The 4,675-nt window shown below is 29.8% G+C and overlaps 1 long non-coding RNA gene across 1 annotated transcript; it reads left to right on the plus strand.

Annotated features, from left to right (window-relative positions):
• The first annotated feature begins 3,275 nt into the window (after positions 1–3,275).
• LOC140811760 (uncharacterized) lies at positions 3,276–4,084 on the plus strand. Its single transcript, XR_012113523.1, has 2 exons — positions 3,276–3,655; positions 3,852–4,084. It is a non-coding gene; the product is annotated as an uncharacterized lncRNA (long non-coding RNA).
• The last annotated feature ends 591 nt before the right edge of the window (positions 4,085–4,675 follow it).

Below are 4,675 nucleotides of genomic sequence, written 5' to 3' on the forward strand. Positions count from 1 at the left end.
CTAATCAAGAAGAAGATTTAATTCAATTACTTAAAAAATATAAAAATGCAATTGGATGGACTTTGAAAGATATAAAAGGTATGAATCCTTTAATTTGTACACATAAAATTCACTTGGAAGAAAATGCTAAAACGTATCAACAACCGCAAAGAAGGTTAAATCCACATATGAAAGAAGTTGTTAAGAATGAAGTATTAAAACTATTAGACGCTGGAATTATCTATCCAATCTCAGATAGTAAATGGGTAAGTCCAACACAAGTAGTACCTAAAAAGTCAGGCATCACTGTTATAAAAAATGAAAAAGGAGAGTTATTACAAACTAGGATTCCATCTAGTTGGCGTATGTGTATTGATTATAGAAAATTAAATGATGCAACTAGAAAAATCATTTCCCACTACCATTTTTAGATCAAATTCTAGAAAAAGTAGCAGGAAATTCTTATTATTGTTTTCTTGATGGGTATTCGGGGTATTATCAAATACCTATATCATTAGAAGATCAAGAAAAAACAACTTTCACTTGTCCTTTCGGAACTTTTGCATTTAAAAGAATGCCATTTGGTTTATGTAATGCTCCGGCTACTTTTCAAATATGCATGTTAAGTATTTTCAGTGATATGATTGAATAATATGTAGAAGTTTTTATGGATGATATAACTGTTTTTGGAAACTCGTTTGAAAATTGTCTTAAAAATCTAGAAGAAGTATTAAAAAGATGTGAAGAAAAAAATCTTATTTTAAATTGGGAAAAATGTCATTATATGGTTAAATCTGGGATTGTCTTAGGACATGTGATATCTGAAAAAGGAATTGAAGTTGATAAAGCCAAAGTTGATGTTATTGCTAATTTAACATCACCAAAAACAGTCAAAGAAGTTCGATCATTTTTGGGTCATGCAGGATTTTATAGAAGGTTTATAAAAAATTTCGGCATAATATCTAAACCAATTTCAAATCTTTTAACAAAGGATACACAATTTGAATGGACTCAAAAATGTGAAAATGCTTTTAAAAAAATAATTAATCTTTTAATTACATCACCTATTTTACAACCTCCAGATTGGTCTTTACCATTTGAATTAATGTTTGATGCAAGTGATTATGCTATAGGAGCTGTGTTAGGACAAAGAAAAGAAGGAAAACCTTATGCAATCTATTATGCTAGTAGAACCTTAAATAGTGCCCAAATAAATTATTCAACTACTGAAAAAGAATTACTTTCAGTAGTATTTGCATTAGATAAGTTTCGATCTTATTTAATTGGTTCTACTACTATTGTTTACACAGATCATTCTGCCGTAAAATATTTATCAAATAAACAAGATGCTAAGCCAAGATTAATACGGTGGATTTTATTGTTACAAGAATTTGATATTATAATTAAAGATAAAAAAGGAAAAGAAAATGTTGTTGCCGATCATTTATCTAGAATAATGACTGAATCATCTCATAATGAAATACCAATAAATGAAAATTTTCCAGATGATCAGTTGTTTTATGCTACTATTATGCCATGGTTTGCTAACATTGTAAATTTTCTTGTGACAAATAAAATGCCTTCTCATTGGAATTCACAGGATCAGAATAAATTCTTGATAGAAGTTAAAACATTTTATTGGGATGATCCTTACTTATTTAAGTATTGTCCTGACCAAATTTTTCGACGATGCATACCCGACAATGAAGTAAGTAATGTTATTAAATTTTGTCATTCTGAAGCATGTGGAGGTCATTTTTCATCCAATAAAACAGCTACAAAAATCTTACAATGTGGATTTTATTGGCCATCTTTATTCAAAGATACGCATTTATTTTGCAAATCTTGTGAAAACTGTCAGAAGATGTGATCAATTTCAAAACGAAACATGATGCCTTTAAATCCAATCATAATTATTGAAATATTTGATAGTTGGGGGATAGATTTTATGGGTCCATTTCCATTATCTTTTGGATATAAGTACATTTTAGTCGCTGTTGATTATGTTTCAAAATGGATTGAAGCAATTGCATGTAGAACTAATGATCATAAAGTTGTTATAAAATTTTTAAAAGAAAATATTTTTAGCCGATTTGGAATACCTAGAGCAATAATTAGTGATGGGGGAAGTCATTTTATAAATAAATCATTTTCTTCTTTGTTAAGAAAATATGGCATTACACATAAAGTTTCTACTCCATATCATCCTCAAAGTAATGGTCAAGTTGAACTTGCAAATAGAGAAATAAAACAAATTTTAGAAAAAACAGTTAATCCAAATCGAAAAGATTGGTCTTTAAGATTAACTGATGCATTATGGGCATATAGAACTGCATTTAAAACATCATTAAGGATGTCACCATATAGGTTAGTTTTTGGTAAGCATTGTCATTTACCGGTTGAACTTGAACATAAAGCTTATTGGGCAATTAAAGCATTTAATATTAATTTAGATGATACATCTAAATTAAGAAAATTGCAAATAAATGAACTTGAAGAATTAAGAAATGATGCATATGAAAATTCAAATATTTATAAAGATAAAACAAAAGCCTTTCATGATAAAAATATTATGAGAAAGTCATTTGAAATTGGACAAAAAGTTTTACTTTATAATTCTCGTTTACATTTATTTCCAGGTAAACTAAGATCGAGGTGGTCAGGACCATTTATAGTCAAATTTGTTTATCCTCATGGTGCTGTTGATATTGAAAATCCCAAAAAAAATGATGTGTTTAAAGTTAATGGACAAAGACTTAAACCTTTTATAGAAAATGAAATTCTTAATGATGAGTTTATGCCTTTATATGATCCACAATAGTTGTTGATATTTTCATTTTGTTTTTGCAGATTCTAGTTCATTTCTCGGTTAAGTGGCGGATAACGGTACTCCGTGACTGTCTAAGTCGGTTTCTTCAGTTTTCCCAAAATAATTGAAATATATATATATATATATATATATATATATATATATATATATATATATGGATGCGTGTATTATGAATCTTCGTAAATATTTTGATTGTTTACCTGATAATGCGTTGAAAAAAATTTATAAAGCTAGAAGTGAGCGGCTAAGGTTGATGATGTCATATGGCATACCGAGTGATGTTCGTTTGATAATTGAAGCAAAAGTCCGATTGGTTGGGGAAGCAAGTGAAATAATAATAAGACATATGCTAGGATTTGGTAAAAGCACATATGCTAAAAAGCGAAGAGCTAAACGTATAGGTGGATGTTATAAATGTGCAAGGTGGACTTGTAATGGGAAATGCAAAATTTTGGAATGACGTCAATGAATAGAGAAGATAAAATTTTATTCATTAAGAATGGTCTGAGTAAAGAGCCTTTGGATAATTTTCTAGAGGTTCTTGATACGCATTCTAGTGGATACGTGCAAAATGAACTTCTTAAACTATGGTGGCAATTTCAACATGAGGAATATCAATATGGACGATGGAATCAGCCTTACAAAGATCCTACTGTAGTAACGCATGTCTATTTAGATAAGTAAATATATATACAATCTCGTCTTGGGAATCTGACGTTAAAAGACCCTGTTTGCCAATTTATAAGAAAATTGGATGGGAAGCATATCCTCGACTCATAGAAGGCGTTGAAGCCGTTACTGAACGTAAAATCAGAGGAAGATGTGAGCCACAATCACAACTACGCTGTATATATTTGTTTTAATTTTGTCATTTTTATTTTCTTTTAATAATAATAATTTCATGTTCAAATATTGACTTTTGGCATGTTACGCTTATAAATTCATATGTTGTGATCTAACAATTACAGAAAAACATATTTCTCAACATGTCAACGTCCACGGTAAGTAAAATAAAAAATATTTGTGTATTTTGTGGATCTAGTGCAGGAAAAGATTCAATTTATGAAGAAGTAGCAGAAAAGCTTGGAATAACACTTGCTAAAAATAAGATTCATTTGGTATATGGTGGTGGTGAAGTTGGCCTCATGGGAAAAGTTGCAAAAGCTGCGCATGCAGGTGGAAGTGAAGTCTTAGGCATTATTCCGATTACCTTAGCCAATCTTACAGGACCAACAATAGGAGAAGAAATGAAAGTGGACAACATGTATGAAAGAATTACTCAAATGATTGAACATTCAGATGCTTTCATTGCTTTGCCAGGAGGTTTCGGTACTTTGGAAGAAATATTTCATACTGTTTGTTGGGCACAATTAAATATCCACAATAAGCCAATTGGTTTGTTAAATGTTAACAATTATTATGATAAACTGTTATCGTTTCTTGATGATGTTGTGGAACAGGGATTTATTTCATTAGCTTCGCGAAGGATGTTAGTTTCTGCTACAAGTGAAGGTGAACTTATTGATTTACTGCAAGGATTTAGTCATGAACCAGATCCTTTCTTATCTCAACTTAATTGGCCAACATCCAAGAGTAAGAAAAGAAAATTCATGTGATGCTAAACTTGCGATTCAACGGTATGTTTTTAATGTTTTTTTTTAAGGTATAAATAATTTCTTCTTCTTCTTCTTCTTCTTCTCTTCTTAGTTTTTTTTTATTATATAAAAATAAAAATATGTAGTAATAATAATAATACTTTTTAGTTCAATGTCGAGTAAGGTGTCAGTGAAATGCACCTGAGACGCATTAGTTAATAATTATCGGAAAATCACAATACACTAGATTTTAATATTCATTATATTCAAA

This window comes from Primulina eburnea, chromosome 1, assembly GCF_022965805.1.
Source record: "Primulina eburnea isolate SZY01 chromosome 1, ASM2296580v1, whole genome shotgun sequence".
Taxonomy (NCBI): Eukaryota; Viridiplantae; Streptophyta; class Magnoliopsida; order Lamiales; family Gesneriaceae; genus Primulina; species Primulina eburnea.